The following is an 18,048-nucleotide window of genomic DNA, read 5'->3' on the forward strand; positions in this document are numbered from 1 at the left end:
GAAAAACGCGAGTAGTTACTAAAAACGTCAAATTCAGGAGCTCCGTAATTTCAGACGTAATTTGTTAAGACGTGTGAACATACCCTTATGTTTCTAGGAAAGGAAACTCCTGCATGAGACAAAGTTTAGGGTATGTTCACACAGTGTTTTTGGCCGTTTTTTGGGCCGTAAACGCCCAAAAAATCGGAAGCAGAACGCCTCCAAACATCTGCCCATTGAAATTAATGGGAAAAACGGCATTCCGTTCCAATGGGCCGTTTTTTTACGCGGCTGTTTTGAAAAACGGACCACGGAAAAGAAGTGCAGGTCACTTCTTGGGATGTTTTTGGAGCTGTTTCTCATAGACTCTATTGAAAAAAGCTCCAAAAACGGCCGTCAAAAACGCAGTGAAAATCGCGAGTGGCTTAAACGTCTGAAAATCAGGAGCTGTTTTCCCTTGAAAACCGCTCCGTATTTTCAGACATTTTTAGTCTAGTGTGTGAACATACCCTAATATATGCAGCTCCCGTTTTTGCTGTTTCTCCTATGCCCTCTGCAGGGTGATTGTGTTACTGCAGGAGCAGGGATTTCTATTATATATTTATTTTATTTTATTATAAAGCTGCTTCCAAATGTTAGCATTATCTCCTATTCCCACAGCAATATAACTTAGAAATATGGCAGAGGATGTGATGAAGGCTGTGGTTACTCATGAAAGGCGGTAAATGGAAAACCGACCGGAAGAATTAGAAAAAAGTTTGGCGTTTGCTGCACTTGCTATAATTTGGTCACTTTCTAGCACAAATAAGTGATAACTTTTATCTGTATACTTTAATTCACGGTGGACTTATTCAAGGAGCCTGGTAGCGAAATACGGTATATCCTGTTAACTCAGCTCAGCCGAAAGTGCCTGTTACTTCTATTTTGGGGATAAGCGGCTGTCAGAAATATCCGACACCGCTTGAACCCCTAAGATTCCAACCTTTTTGACAAAAGAAATTGGGAACATGGGTCAGTATTCTGGTTTTTAGATATATGAATTGATCCACTCAATGATGTTTCATCCAATATATAACGGTGGAAGGTCCAAAAATAGATTTCTGAATTGGAGGAGTGATTCAATAATTTCTGCAACTCTTGCTACCGAACAGTGTTTGCTGTATCTATGTAGTGATTTATGAAGGACATTTTGGGGTGTTTTTTAAATTTGTCTGTGCCTTCCAAAAGGGCCATATTTTTCTTGTGTAAAAACATGGTCTGGTGCCTGTGCCATATTAGTTGTACAGAGCAGTGATATGGCACTTATAGTAGTCTTTGGGCCCATAGTATACCTCTGTTTTTGTTATGGAATTCGACAGAAAAAAAAATGGCGCCATGTTCCCTCGGATGACATTCGAGGTATTCTGCCCTAGAAGCGGGCAGAACATTTCTGTGATACAACACAATATGGCGGCTAATCGAGTGCCTATGACTATTGTACAGCTCTGCAGGGACTCTCTGCCTTTGGACGGTCTTATGGTGACGATAGACAGGCCGAGGTTTCGTTAATGGAGAAAAGTGTATGAAGTGGATATACGTGGCAGATTTTTGTAAAAACGAAATGCGCGTGTGTATTATGAGGGTGCCAGGCTTTTAAGTTAAAATTCTTGTGCGACCACAGACTAAATGTGGAGGTCAGTGACGTCTCTGCCGAGGGGTCGCCGCTGTGGCCGTGACGTGATTGGACTACAGCGCGCCTTTTTGAACAACGCCATTGCACCAGATGCTCTTTAATAAAGGGATTTGTCTGGTAACCGATTCCTTTTAAACCACCGGTCCATTCACGGCAATGACCGAGAGGGAGATTTATCATTGCACAGATTTTGTGCTTAGGATGTTGTGAGATTTTTAGTGACGTATAGGCTTCACGTGTTCTATAGTCTTGTCGTTCTGGAAATAATTGGTGGGGAAATTTACCTCGAGTAATGCAAGTGGAAAAGTGGCGCAGTTGTCCATAGTCGCTAATCGGATTCCTGCTCTCATGGAGCATGAAAGAAGCCACGGACCATTGTTCCTCCGCCTTGTACCAGTTTTGGGAAATCTCCGCAGTGTTTGTTTTTGTACTTGTGTGGCGGGTTCCCAGAAGCCTTTGCCATTTTCTTCCCGTTATCTTTTAAACTCCAGATAAAACGGAGTCCGGGTCCCTACACCGCTCGTTTTCTCCTGTCAGAAGGAGCTAGTATGGGGACGAGCGCTCCTTCCTCCGATCGCTCGTCCCCATATATTATTATCATGTCGGCAGCACATCTCCCTGTTTACACAGCGGGACGTGCTGCCGACAACGATAATATTTTGCTTTTTTAAAACTATACGACCAGCAGATGAAGGAGCGTTTGCTCGTTCATCTGCCGATCGCTGCCCTGTCATTATCGGCAATGAGCGTTGTATGAATGCTCGTCTGCCCGATAATTGCCCAGTGTAAAACCCCCTTAAATGAGACTCTTGAATTGCTCTAACCCATTATGATTAGGTGACCGGCCTTCTATTCAAGTGCCAGCATAGGCCTCATGCCTGTATGGCAGCGTACAGCGTCCCTACGATTCTGTATTACAGCTCTAGGATCTCCGTGTGGCATCGTATGATTCCTCATTATGTCACTGTATTGTCCCCTAGAAGCTATCGTAATACAACATGCTACTAGTATGAATCGGTGAGAAAAAATCCTCTGTAAAGTATGGGCCCATTTTATGGCTGTCGTATTACGGATCTGTACAACGCGGCTTGTGCATGAGGCTTTATTCATTTACAACCAAATAACGCTTCGATCACATGTGCGTTTGGTGTTTCTGGTGCTCTACTTCGTCATAAGAGCTAAACCATCAAAATACCAGTGGTACATGATGGACACCATCGGCGCCCGACAAAATTCCATTGACTTTAAAGCGGTTATTTGGGGAGCGAAAAGTATTATCAGTGTAGTCCCTGCAGTATGTGCGTACACTCGCTAGTATACATTCTGCTCCCCCGTCGTGCTGATGAGATTTTCATCTTTTTTCTTTTAGCGCTGGCGGTGGCCCAGTAGTCTAGTTGCACAGTCTTCTTTGACACGACTCTTCGTCATGTGACCGGCCACGCTGTATTCTATGTAATGGATGTTCTACTACTACTGCTTATACATAGAATATAGCCAGGCTGGTCTCATGATGAAGAGTCGTGTCGTCCTCAAAGAAGGCTGTGCCACTAGACTTCCGGTACCCCGCTAGTGCTATAAAAAGCTAATAAATTCTCATCAGCGCGACGGGGGACCGATATGTATATTAGTGAGGACACCGATGATCATTTTTGCTCCCCACATAACACCTTTAATGGGTCTTGTTGGGTTCAGTGCTATTTTGTCCAGCGTTTTGGACTGTGACCTAAGGCTCCTAACGCAGATGTGAACACAGCCCAAAGCCTTAGTTACGTTGGTTAAGGCTGGGCTCCATGTCGTTGCCTTCCCCCCCCCCCCCCTTCTCTCCTATAGGGAAACTTTTAAAGTCCAAGTAATCCTGTAATAATAGTGACTTGTGGGCGGTGTTGTGGCGCTGTAGCTTTATCGCGTCTATCCAGTACCAGTTGTGATAAAGAAAAGATGATCTGTGTTTATATAGTCTGTACAGTGTTTCCTTACATGCCTTAAAGTTGAGATTTATTACTTTTTTTTAGTTTTTTTTTTAGTTTTTTTTAATATTGGGAATATATATTTTTTGCAAAATTACTTGATGTAATATCTAATATAGTATTTTGTAACTACATACATTGCTTTCTTACCAAGGAAGAAAAGGTCTCCAGTATTACAGCAGGAACGTGTCTGTTTCCCATAGCAACAAATCCGAGTTCAAATTTTACTCTATTCTGGTACATAAAAAGCTGAACTCCGGTTACTATGGGCAACAAAATTTTTCCCTCCCAGGCCGGCCTCATTCAGAAAGGGTACGATCATAATCTGACTTTTGAGGGTATGTTCACACGCTTTAAAAAACGGTAGCTAAACGCCTACAAGCCCGTTGAATTCAATGGGAAAAACAGCCTTTCGTTCAGACGGGGTGTTTTTTTTACGCCACAGTTTTAAAAATAACGGCATGTCAAAAGGAGCATGCCACTTCTTGAGTCGTTTTTGGAACTGGTTTTCATTGTCAATAGCAAAACGGCTCCAAAAAGTCATTTTCAGCCGTTTTTGACTCTGCGTGTGAACATACCCTTATAGTACAAGGCGTTATGCGTGTATAGGATACATTTTATTATTTAACTTCATTTTATGTCTCGTTCCTGTCATTTATACGTGTTCAGCCCATCATAAAGAAGCACAGACATGACCATGATCTGGATTAAGAGTTTGCGGTATGACGGACTTCCTTAAAGGGGTTCTCCAGTATTTTCTGACCTGGCTTTTTACCAAATGTCTTGGTCTATATTCAGGGCACCGGTAGGGGTTTCTAATGTCACTCACCCACATATATCCATACATGACATGTCTGAAACCAATAATTAATTGTGGATCTCCGCTGTGTTGGTAATGGGTACCCTTAAACGCAAATATGAAGTTGAAAATGTGTGTATTATATTGAAGAATGTGCTGCTAATCTTAGACACTGGAGCTTTAAAATAAATACCAATTCTTAAAAGCTGAGATGTCTTTGTTTTGTTTCCCCCCCGGACTGACTACCTTCACCATTTGTTGGGAGGTTAATGACCGTGCTATTCCCATTATCATGGATGTTTATTTGACATGTTGTATTTACTCATATCCTCCTGCTGACCACAAGGTGGCGCTGATATCCTGTGTGACCGCTCCATTGTGTTCCTTCCCACATTGCAAAAATAAACATCTTGTGCCCAGTTATGTTGTTTGCCCATTTTCATGCAAATCATTTGTGTGTTTAGAAAATAAAGGGGAGTTTTGGTTTGGCAGGCAGGTTATGGTGAAAGCGCCCCTCCACCCCATGTGTTATATCCATCTATAAACACTTTACCAGTCAAACGTGTCATAAATCACAATGCACTCGCACTTTTTACTTCGTGTGGAAAAGGAAACTTAAAACTGGAGTCACATTTCCATGTCCGTCTTATTGGAGGTTTCCCCACGATAAACCTTTTATGGTGTATACTATAAATGTCTGATCGGTGGGGGTCCGACCTCAGTGACTCCCACAATCCTGAGAACCCTGCCTGCTCCCCTGATTCTGGTAAAGGGTTGCCCTTAATTTCAATGGACAAACATTGATCCTGCAATTCCACTTGTGATAACAGCTGATTGCACAGGGTCCTATAAGTAGGGACCCCCCCCCCCCCAATTAGGCCAAGATATCACACTTCATCTGTTAAAACATTCGAACCTCACGATCAATGGTGATTGCGATGTTAAAAAATGGGGCTCCCTGTGTTTCCCTCCAGTGAACCTTGACATGGTTCACTATTTTAGGCCTTATTCACACGAACGTGTCAGCTTTGCGTGTGTAAAAAGCGCAGCGGTTTTCTTGCGTTGCAGTTCCGTGTGGCATCCGTGTACAGTGAATATCTGCCTTTTTTACGCGCGTATGTCACGCGGTTTTTACGTAAGCAAAATAAACTGAAGGAGTTTTGCTTTTTCTCATTTCTTTAGCAATTTTTGCGTGAAAAACTCAAGGCACACAGATGTGCGTCCGTGCGCTGTCCGTGATTTTCACGCACCCATTGACTTCAATGGGTGCGTGATGCACAAAAAACGCACAAGTATAGGACATGCAGTGAGTTTCACGCACAGGACACACGCTGCGTGAAAAACACTGTCTGAATGGCCCCGTTGAATTGCACAGGTCCGTGTGACGTCCGTTGTTTTAAAACGGACGTGAAAGACACTCGTGTGAATAAGGCCTTCGGCTTCGTTCACATCTGCTTCAGGGCTCCGTTCCGTCTGAGCTTTCCGTTGGAACGGAGCCCTGACTGACCCAAACGGAAATCGTAGGTTTCCGTCAACATTGATTTTAATGGTGACTGATTCGATGCAAATGGTTTCCGTTTGTCTCTGTTGTGCAAGGGTTAAAAAAAATATATATATATATTTATCTATGAGATTTTTTTATTTTTTTTTTTAAGGTACCGCTAGCGGTTTATATATAGGACTTTTGAATAATTTCAAAATAACACACATACACACACGGTTTCCCCATAATTATAACCTGTACAATAAAGCTATCAGAGCTATAAGATGGTCATATAAAAAAAATTGCTGAATTATTTTGAAATGATTCAAAAGTCCTATCCTATATATGAAACGCTAGTAGTACCTTTTTAAAAAAAAAAAAACTCATCCACCAAAAAACAAACCCAGAAATAGCTATGTAGACCTAAGTCATTGCTGATGAAATGCAGAGGTAAAACAACGGACGACACACGGACCTATGCAATTCAATGGGGCCATTCAGACATTGTGTCCGCTGCAAGAAACTCACTGCATGTCCTATACTAGCGCGGTTTTTTTGTGCATCACGCACCCATTGAAGTAAACGGGTGTGTGAAAATCACGGACAGCACACGGACGCACATCCATGTGCTGTCCGTGATTGACGCAACCGTTGCTAAAGAAATGATGAGAAAAAGAATAACACCTTCAGTTTTTTTTGCGGATGTAAGAACCGCACAAGATACAGATGACATACGCACGTAAAAAACACAGACACAACACCGTACACGGAACTGCAATACAGGAAAAACGCAGCGTTTTTTTACGCGTGCAAAACTGACACGTTTGTGTGAATAAGGGTATGTTCACACGGCCTATTTTCTTTTCAAAACGGAACGTAATAAAACGCCCCGTAAAAAAGACGTGCTTGTCACTTCTTGAGACGTTTTTGGAACAGTTTTTCATGGTCTCAATACAAACGCAGCTCCAGAAACGGCCGTAAAAAACGGCTGAATATCAGAGGTTGTTTTCCCTTGAAAACGGCTCCGTATTCTACAGCCGTTTTTTGTTAAGCGTATGAATATAGCCTAATCCTAAACTCCAACTTCCATTAAATTCTCCCTTTATCACTGAACTCCTAGAACTCTAAGGCCGAAACCGCGCCGCAAAACTCGTCAAAAACGGCTTGGAAATGCCTCCCATTGATTTAATGTCCTGTCTTCAGGCGTTTACGCCTCTGACCTCCCATTGACATCAATGGGAGGCAGAGAAAGCGTATTTCGTGGAGTTTTATGCCCGCGGCGCTCAAAGGCCGCGGGCAAAAAACACAATGAAAAACCCTGCGAAAATCGGCGTGCACGGTGAGGAAAATCTGCCTCAAACTTCCAAACGGAATTTTGAGGCAGAATTTCTGCCTGCAAAAAAACTCCGTGTGAACATAGCCTTAGCATCACACAGAGTATTTTGCCGAGTTTTTTGACGCGGAAACAGCGTCGCAAAACTCTGCAAAAACGGCCCGAGAACGCCTCCCATTGATTTCAATGGGAGGCGTCGGCGTCTTTTTCCCGCGAGCAGTAAAACTGCCTCGCGGGAAAAAGAAGCGACATGCCCTATCTTCGGGCGCTTCCGCCTCTGACCTCCCATTCACTTCAATGGGAGGCAGAGAGAGTATTTCACGCTGTTTTATGCCCGCGGCGCTCAATGGCCGCGGGCGAAAAACGGCGCGAAAATCGCCGTGCAGGGAGAGGAAAATCTGCCTCAAAGTTCCAAACGGAATTTTGAGGCAGATATTCCTCCCCCAAAATACTCCGTGTGAACATAGCCTTAGGCTCCTTCGCAGATTCCATTGAGGGTATGTTCACACGGCTTATTGAAAAAAGGCAGCGTAAAAAAAGTGCAGGTCACTTATTGAGCCGTTTTTAATTGACTCTGTAGAAAAACAGCTGTAAAAAAGCAGCGAAAAAAGTGAGTTTACTTAAAATAAGTCTGAAAATCAGGAGCGGTTTTCGCTTGAAAACAGCTCCGTATTTTCAGACGTTTTTTTAGTAAGCATGTGCACATACCCTTAGGGTATTTTCACACGGCTTAGCAAAATACGGCTGAAATTACGGAGCTGTTTTCAATCGAAAACAGCTCCTGATTTTCAGACGTTTTTGTAGCAACTCACGTTTTTCGCAGCATATTTTACGTACGTTTTTGTACCTTTTTCTTTCTATAGTCAATGAAAAACGCCTCCAAAAACGTCCCAAGAAGTTACCTGCACTTCTTTTTACGCACCATATTTTTAAAACGACGCGTAGAATTACGCCTTGTGGGAACAGAACACCGTAAAACCCATTGCAAGCAATGGGCAGATGTTTGGAGGTGAAATGGAGCCGCTTTTTCAGGCGTAATTCAAGGTGTGAACAGCCCGAATTATGTCTGAAAACACATCGTGTGAACATTGTCAAATTGTGCTGCATAGTTCGTTATTTTCCGCAACGGACCCCGTTGTAAATTAATGGGGTCTTTCTGGTATCTGTCGTATGATGCATCGGGAAGAGTGTTGCGGCTTCCATTACAGGCATGATGCATACATAAATCCCTGTTGCCCTATGTATTAAAGGGGTTGTCTACTTTAGAGAACCCATTGTATATACCCTATTTGGGAGTTCTGAGTTAATAAAGGGGGTTAATCTATTCAAGATTTTCATATCTTGGCGAGAGTGGAGAGCAATACCAAAGAGTGTCTCTCGCTCTGGAGGACCTGTCCTGCATTACACAGACAACCCATTGATTTAAAAGAGAACTGTGTAATACTTAGTTTCCCCTGTAGGGTCGCTGCAGGGAAATTCAACATTTACTGCCAGGTTTACTCACAACTGATAGCTGGTGGGTCCCAACAGTGGAGCACTTTGGACATTCCTTACTTGTTAGAAGGGTCCCTTGACAATAAGCAGATTACAAAGAATTCCCTTTAAAAGAGTCCTCCAGTTCAGAAAACCCATTTCCATACAATCTTTTAGGAAATTCTCGTGGCCAGAATGGAAAGTGGTTACAAAGAGCATCTCTCACTCCGGAGGACCCGTCCTGTCCTGCATTACACAGACAAACCATTCATTTGAATTGGTGCTGCAGGGAAATTGTAGACTTGCTGCCAGGTCTCTATTGATGGTAAAGCCTAATGCCCACTTCAGTGGTTTTCTTCAGGGTGCTAGCCGTTTTTCTGACGGCTAGCACCCTGACCCATTCATTTCAATGGGGCCATGCACACTTCAGTTTTTTTGACAGTCCCGTTGCTCCGTTCCGATCCAAAGTAGAGCATGTCCTACTTCGGTCCGAGATTCTGTGACCGTGAGGCAAGTCAATGGGGCCGTCAAAAAAAACTGAAGGCACACGGAAGGCATCCGTGTGCCGTCCGTGTGTGACGGAGCCGTTGCCGAACAGCCGGGCGGGCAGAAATATTACACTAATCGGCAGCCACTTGTCTCTATCAATCACTGATAGATAAAATAGGCTGCTGATTAAAAATAAAAAGCAGTTCATACTTACCCGGTCGTTGTCTTGGTGACGAGTCCTTCTTCTTCCTCCAGTCCGACCTTCCTTTCTGACGCAGCAGCCTGTGATTGGCTGCAGAGGCCGCTGCAGCCTGTGATTGGCTGCAGAGGCGGTCACGTGGGATGAAGCGTCATCCCTGGAGGCCGGCCTTCTGATGTCATCCTGACGTGCGCGACCGCCACTACAGCCTGTGATTGGCTGCAGCGGTGACATGGGATGAAAATGAATGTCATCCCTGGAGGCCGGCCTTCTGATGTCATCCTGACGTGCGTGACCGCCACTACAGCCTGTGATTGGCTGCAGCGGTGACATGGGATGAAACGTCATCGCTGGAGGCCGGAACATTTGATCATTTTCCGCAGATATTCGGTATTGAAGATTTGTAAAAATATTTTTTCCTTTGTGTCTGTGTAGACATGGAAGCCGTACAATATTAAGGCTTTGGGTAGTGATGGCATTAAGATGCATCACCAACCTTAGGAGCAAAGTGAATTTTAAAGTGAGCCATTTCAATACTACTCAATATTGTTATTGATTATCTACATTTTCAATTTTCAACTTTCTTCAGTTTTTCAGGAGCGCCGTTTTGGGATCTATTATTCCATTGGAATGCACTACAGTTGCAGTAGGCTTTATTGCTGTGAAATGTTTATAATGAGGTCTGTGTGTGTGGTACCCATACATTTCACACCTCTGTGACAGGCGGGATGAGAAGTAAGCAGACTGCCAACTGTACAGAGAGTGCTCGGCCAAACCGCTGCACTGAGTGTTTGCTCTGGGAGTCTTGCTTTTCATGCTGAGATAAACCAGTCAATAAGCCCCAGCTTGGAAAAATGTTACATATGATAAAGAAAACCTATCAGTTTACAAAGAACAAAGGCGGCCATTATATTTGCATGAACTAATAAACTTAATAAAACAGTTAATTGATTCCCTAATAATGAAATAACGCATAGAATATATATTGGGGCTTTACATATGGTTCAAACGGGATGTAAACAACGTATGTCCAAAAAAAGTATACATGTGTATAAAGGTTTTTTTTTTAAAGGTACACTACAGTACTTTTATTGATAACTGCGGTATGCCGTTCATTTTACATATACATACTATAATCCATTGCAATACATAAATATTCCAATACGTTATATTAATACAAAGTCCCCTAGACAGACCAAAAAAATGTAAGTAAATGAAAACAGTTAAAAAAAATTGTCAGATGAGTATAAAAATAACCAAAAGAACTTTTTTGTTGTTAAATAAAGTAAAAAAACAACAACACGTACAATAATGTTAACATGTAATTTAGAATTGAGTGAGAGGAAAAACAATGGCGGCATTAATTTATGTTTTGCATTCCACGCAAAAAAAAATTATATAAATGACACGCGATATAATATGTACCAAAGAAATTATAACATAAAAAATATAACCTGAAACAAGACCTCACACACGCGATGAAAAAAAAATAAAATAGGGCTCTCAGAGTGTGGTGAGGCAAAAATGAAAAATATGCAGCCTCCTGAAGGCCAAAATTAGCCACGTCCTTAAAGGGTTAAAGTGTTGTCAAAGTATTTCAATTGAAACATGGGTTCTACAATTGACATAAATCAATTTAAAACTTAAAGGGGTTGTCCACTACTGGACAACTGATGGACTATCCACCAGATAGGTCATCAGTATATCATTGGTGCGGGTCCCGGACCCCGCAGCGCTAAGCTGCTCCGGCTATCGCCGGCACCAGATGTTATGGCCCATTATGCTATGTACGGAGCCGGAAGCAGTTGGCTCCGTACATTGCATAGCGGCCGGCAGCTCGCCGCTATTCAGTGGTTGGAGCCAACATCAGGTGCTCGGAGGCAGCCGAAGCGGCTTAACGGTGCGGGGTCCGGGAGTCGGACCCCCACAGATCATGTACTGATGGCCTATCCAGTGGATAGGTCATCAGTTATCCAGTAGTGGAAAACCCCTTTAACAAAATGACCCCAATAGCATAGTACTCTATTTTTGACAGCCTCCCCGTGCAGACTCTTCTGAAGGCCTCCACCACTCTCTTATGAACGCTGTTAACTGCATTGGTAATGTTTTACCCACAATGTTTCTAAGAATATTTTGTCTGAGGCCCGATGGTCACAGCCTGCGTCTTTGGCAGGTGCCCAGAACCTATGTGGGTGAGTGACACCGCTGATTAGTACATTGTTCTCTTTTTATGCTTGGCAGGATAATAAATATGATTCTCTCATCGCTGTTGAGCTGTGTTTGCATTGCACAACACACGGTAATGGATCTCCTACCAGGGTAATTCTGCTTTTCCCTGGCATCTTCTCTTACCCTCTTCTTGTGAGAATGTGCCTCAATTAGTAGTACAAGTGTTCTCTTAGTATGGCTCCTAGTTCCACACATGGTCAACCGCCTCCATGAAAACATAGCGATCGCCAGCTGCTTTTGAACTTTTTTCTTCTCTGTGAATGACTCTTGCATCGTCCAACTGAGTGATGGGGACTATGTATGAACAATGACCTGCTTTAACCAGTAAACATGCAGATTTTGGCCATCTAGAGGGCATATTTATGCAAAGTTTTCTTCATTGACTTCTCCAAGATCTATTTTTGACAAGAGGTAGAAGAAATATTATTAGATACTGGGACAGAAATAATTGACCATTACTGATCTCCCCATGGATAAAACTGGAGAAAGAGACAATTATTTTGCACCCATCCTTCCTCTAACCAGTGTGTGAGTGCTCGATTATGAGCCCTATATTCTATGTGGGTACGAAAAAAAATAAACAGAACATACTAATTTGGGACCTGTCACCTCTCCTGATATGTCTATATTAGTAAATACTTGCATTCCCCATAAAAAAAACCAATGCTAGAGCATCTTGTCTTAGAGCTTTACGTTTTGCCGTTCCTCTGCCTCCTGGAAGCGTATGAATAAATTAACTGCCCTTTACCATTTCCCTTGTCAATAGTATGTGTCCCCGCACTGTATGACTCTGTCAGCACTGATTGGACAATTTGAGAATGTGTAGGGACACGCCCTATTGACAAGGACAATGGTAATGCCCAGTTGTCAATTTATTCATGTTTCCAGGGGGAATAACAGAGGAACCGTACAACGCAAGAAAAGCGGCTGCAGAATTGTTATTTTATGGGGACTAAAAGTATTTAATAAAACAGACATGTCAAGAGAGATGTAGGAGTCTTTGAACAAGTGGGACCAGTGATAATGTTGATAGCGCTGACCCTGCCCTCAGTGGGGTTCACTCTTTATCTCATTTTCCAATCTCACAGACAATCAATGGACAATTTAGTTGACAGCCATTAAAAAAAAATTATGTTTTTGGAAAGTGGGAGGAAACTGGAGCACCCCTGTGTAGCCCGGAAGAACATGTAAACTCCATCCAGAGGTTGCCTTACATTTTTTTGCAATCACAACCACCCATGGATGCCAGTTGGCTGGCACTGGAAGAAGGTCTGATGTATGTGGGTAATTCTAGTAAATTGCATTGCGTTCTCTCTTTCTATAGTTTTTGGGACGTGCATATTCGCACGTGTTGTGTATTGAAATATAAAACCTTCTCACGCTGCAGTGATTATTGCTAGAAACATTGCTTTTCTGTTACGGTAAACCTGGTCTTCTGTCAGCTTCCCCACGTACATCTTGGCACATGCCATGTAAGGTGACAGAAGTAACGGGTATTTCTTGACTTCTGGGAAATAATGACTGTAAATAAATAAACACTTACTGGTGGGGGAACTATTCATCTGTATCATAGTTACCTACTCAGGAACCTAAACACCCATTCTGGCGCCGTCACCCTAATCATAACTGTGTGGAAATTTTCAGCGGAGCATGTGAATTGGACTACGCAAATTTTCTATTGTTCTTCATGGCCTGTTCGTTTGCACAAAGCATAAGTAGCAAACGGCTGAAGGCATTATGTGGCTGATACAGTTGCAGTATTTGTAGGTGTCACACTTTCTTAGGCTATTGATAAATTATAAAGGGCCTTTTATTCTCGCATTAAGTATTAGGCTAAGTGAACGCATTCAAACATGTTACCACTTTATGATTTGATTTCTTTCATTTATTTGTTTAATGGGGTTGTAAACAGCAAAGGAAAAAACAAATTCAATATTAGGTTGTCACCTAAGAAACATTCCCTTTAAGTGCTCGGTGAATATATTTTTGGGAGGAAGATTGAAAGCCAACCCCTTGCCAATAAAAATCGCAACTTATCTTCTGAGTATAGAAGGCTCTGCTGACTGCATGTCATTTCTGAAGTTTCGTTAATATGGAAGGTAATAGTGCGCTAGATCTAGTTTTCCTGCAGAGACATAGAAAATACTTTGTTTACAGGCAGCTGGTTGGCAGAATGCTATTCAATTGGCGATAGAGCTGTGATTTCCTGCTGTGATAGAGGAAGAGACAGCTGTTAGGAAAACACCTGTACCTTTAAGCTCCCTATGACAATCTGTCTAGCTTCTGGGCGGTTCTTCTTTTACCTTGAGCCTATCTCTCTTCTCTGTCCTTCTGCCAATCAGCTGTGGTGTTTGTATTTATACCTGTATTTTCCCACCTGTCTTTGCTTGTGAATTTTCCTATCTCCTGGTTTCTGATGAAGCTCCTAACTGCTCCTGCACTCCTGTTTTCTGGTCCTCGTGTATACTGACCTGGGCTTGTCTCTCGTTAACCCTCTGCTTACCGATTCTCATTATCCGCTCCCGACTGGTTTTGACCGTGGCTTGTCGTATTACCTCTAATCCGTTTCTGGACTTTGTTAACCAACTGGCTTTCTGGTTTCCAGCTCAGATTTGCCTGCATTGCACCTCTTATCCAAAACTACACTCTGTTAAGACAATCTGGGTTCTAAGCAGCAAAGTCCATCCCACCTTGCGGTCGGCTCTGGCGAACACCTTAGAGTAGCCTTAGACACTGTCGATCAGAGTGGTTACGGATTTGAGGTTGCGGGTTTACGTGCACGCTCTCTTACAGCAGACTCCAGTAGCCTTGAGGTATCGCTCCACTTGCATTTCCATAACAACAGCTGCTTCTTTCACACTTTGCACACTGAACTGTTCTCAGAGATCACAAACTCAAATACTGATGACTTGACAAGTAAAATGTGAAGAATTATCACGAATCTCCACACACTCAATGTATCTCCATGTGCATGAGGGTTTTTTCATTTTTTTATTTTCTCGTGGGACAATTTTTGTATGTACAAACGCTCAAAGGCGGACTGTGAAGTTCTACAAATTAATAGTTTATTCAGCGATTATTTGTCAGATCAAGAACTTCACATTTCAGGAGTCCTTACTAAGAGGTCTTTTACGTCCCAACAACAGCAGTCCTGGCAGGAGCAGTCCAAATTGGAACAGTCCATATGGTATTGGCCCATGGATTCCTTCCAGTTCTCATTACTTAGTGTCGGCCTTACTCTTCTAATGTCTTTGATGTGCGGACTCCATTTTTTTTTGCTTCTGGTAAGACCCTTCTGCATATAACCTGAAAGCCTCAAGACAATCTCCTGGTGAATACCTACCCGTGCCACTCTCACGAGACCTTGGTCAACCTTACAATTTACTTTTCTCATGTAGCTAGTATAGTTTGGAGCTTCCTGTGGGGACAGGAACTGAAAACCAACCCCTTAAATTATTTTTGCTCATGTGCCTCTACCAATTGGCCACTGTTCTGGAGACTTCCAGGGCCTTGCTCAGCCAAAGGTTGTAGGACTAGACACAATAATCCTTACCTGTCTTTTCACTAGGCTTTGCTCCATCTTTAGGTTCCTTTAGCCACTCTGCTTCAACCTTATAGAGACATAACATTATGGGCAATTTTGGTTCAATCATTATGGTTTTTAATATCGGGCACCATGATGCATTACAACCGGAGCTGAGTTCAACCCCCAACCTGGACCAGTCTACTGCCATATTGTTACAAAATCCTAATATATTACAGTATGCAATACACTGAACTCCTTTACCCAAGAGCTTACATTCTAGTGTTGCAGTTTGATATGTGCACGTGAACCTTACAGTCTAGTGACATCTGGTATCAGTCTTTTCATGTACAGGTTTTAACTTTGTTAATCTTCTAATTTGCACTAAGACAAACAATATGATTTTTTTGTAGCTTAAATCTGTTTTAACCTTTTCATGGTTCACCTAATGAGCTGTGGAATGACAGTGCTCTCAAGGCAAGTCATGGTGGAATGGAAATGACAGCAGTTTATGGAGTATTAATCAGCTTAGCATAAGAAATAGTCAAACAATGTGCAAATCTCAAATTCTAAGCAGAAGCATGTGAAACGCGTCCTCCCCTCTTGAACTGAACCATTTAACATGTTAGCGACATGAGGTCATGCTGGTGTAACTGAGCTATGTGGTTTACCAGGGAGAAGAAACTTGACATTAGTATCTAGCCTGAAAGTGCAATTATCACTTTGACCTTATAATTTAGTAAAAGTGATGTGAGGTAACGCGCTTCGAGGCACGATAATAAGTGCTATCCATTACTCTACCTAAGGCTTCTATATAACAACTATACCACATCTCTTCACGCAGTGTAGAATAATGAGCAGGGTGATCGCTAAAACTGCTGCACGGCAGAGCTAAACTGCAATACATCATGTGGATATCTGTGTAGATAGACAATTGTGAACTTTACACGGCTATGGTTTATATGCCTCGCATTGATTGATTGGTTATATTTCTAATACTGGAAAAATGGTCAGTTCCACTGGCCTACACTGAATGGCCACTTTATTATAGACACCCATCTAGTAGGGCGTTGGACCTCCTTTCGCCCTCAGAACTTCGCAGCAATTCCTTGTGGCATAGATTCTAAGTGTTGAAATTGTTCTGCAGGAATATTGGCCCATGCGGAAATTATAACTTCTCGCAGGTGCCGCTAAAGTGTCCTTCTGCCATAGGGTAAACAGCTGCCATGAAGGGGTAAACTTGGTCGCCCACAATGCTTAAGTAAGCCCTACTGATCAAATGTCCATCCACATGCATCAGAAGACCCAAGATGTGCATGAAAACATTTCCCACACCATTACTCCACCTCCACCTATTCACACCGGACAGGAAGGGTTCATCGATTCATGCTGCTGGCCCCAAATTCTGACCCTCCCATCAGCATGGTGCCACAGAAATCTAAATTCATCTAACAATGCCCACTGGAGTCTTGCCCTTCTATTTCCCTTAGATAGCAATGACACTCGAACTGGTCGTCTGCTGTTATAGCCCATCCGTTGTGCATTTGGACCCATTAGTTGGAGCACCAGCGTTGTATCCGGCTGCAATTTTCTTGACTGTCCATCGCCTGATCCTCAGAACGATTCTTGACATCCTCCTCTGACCCCATTTGTCAACAACTTGTTTACCTCCACAGGATCCCCTTTCGCTGGATGTTTTTCCTCGATCACACCATTCTCGGTTTACCCTCGTCACCATTGCACGAGAAAACCACACAAGGTTGGCAGTTTTTCAAATATTGGCCCCGGCTTGTCTAGCACCAATGACCATGCTGCATTCAAAGTCAGTCAAATTGCTAAATTTTCCAATTCTAATGTAAATTTACACTGAACCTGATCCACGGAAAACTTGCTCACTTGATTTTATGCTGCACTAAGGGGTCACGTGTCTAATATCCATACAGGGAAGCTCCAATCCTGAGAGGCAAGTGTCTCTAATAAAGTGGTCACTCAGTGTGTACGGCGGTATGTGGGCTGTATATGCAGTATTATGTGGATACTGTATGGGAGTATAATTTAGGCAATATTAGTGGTATTATTTGGACACTGAATGGCAGGTTTTTGGGACATTGAATCACAGTATTGTGTTGGTACTGTGTAGTATTAATTGGATACTAAGTGAAGTTATTAAATGTATTAGAAGGCGTTCAATGGCGGTACTATCTTGTTTATGCAGCTTGGTATCTACTGTGCGGACACTGCTATATGGTAGCATTTTGCTACGTCGGGCTGTTATATAATCATATACATTTGTGGGAACATCTTCTCATGTATCCTACTGTCCTACTGTCTTTTATGGCTGCTTGGGCTCTGCTGGAAATACTTATCGGTATTTTTAGTATAGATAATTGACTCATAATGTACATGTTATAAATTTGGTTCCAAAGATGGGAAAAAATATTGTTTTGTAGGTTGAACATAAAAACTCAATGCAGATGTGTTCTGGTTGGATTGAACCCAAGACTTTAGAGCTTCACGGATGCAGTACTAACCACTGAACCTCCATATTCTTCTCTTCTTTATGGTCCCATTTATCAGAAACAACTGTATATTCCCTACAAAAATACGTCTAATACAAAAAGCATAGTAGACATGTATACCATCCCAATGAATGTAGGTAATTCAATCCCTGACCTCATAATTCCTACTAATCCCACATGGACCTCTATATACATTTACATACATATGTGACTTTCATGAATTAGGATCTTTATAAGATTTCTATGTTTTGGGTTTATAATGTAAGCCCCTCATGTTTCTCATAACCCAACTATACAAATTTACAGAGAACGTGTCCACTACGGAATTCCAGTCCTCCAGCTCTGCCGTTCTGGCAGTGTGTATTCTTCTTCATGATGGGTTT

The 18,048-nt window shown here is 42.4% G+C and overlaps 1 protein-coding gene across 1 annotated transcript in view; it reads left to right on the plus strand.

Moving 5' to 3' along the window:
* The window catches only part of SLC25A37 (solute carrier family 25 member 37), a 54,119-nt gene that overhangs the window by 18,247 nt on the left and 17,824 nt on the right, over positions 1-18,048 (plus strand). The window lies entirely within an intron of this gene.

The sequence above is a fragment of the Rhinoderma darwinii genome, chromosome 3, assembly GCF_050947455.1.
Source record: "Rhinoderma darwinii isolate aRhiDar2 chromosome 3, aRhiDar2.hap1, whole genome shotgun sequence".
Classification (NCBI taxonomy): Eukaryota; Metazoa; Chordata; class Amphibia; order Anura; family Rhinodermatidae; genus Rhinoderma; species Rhinoderma darwinii.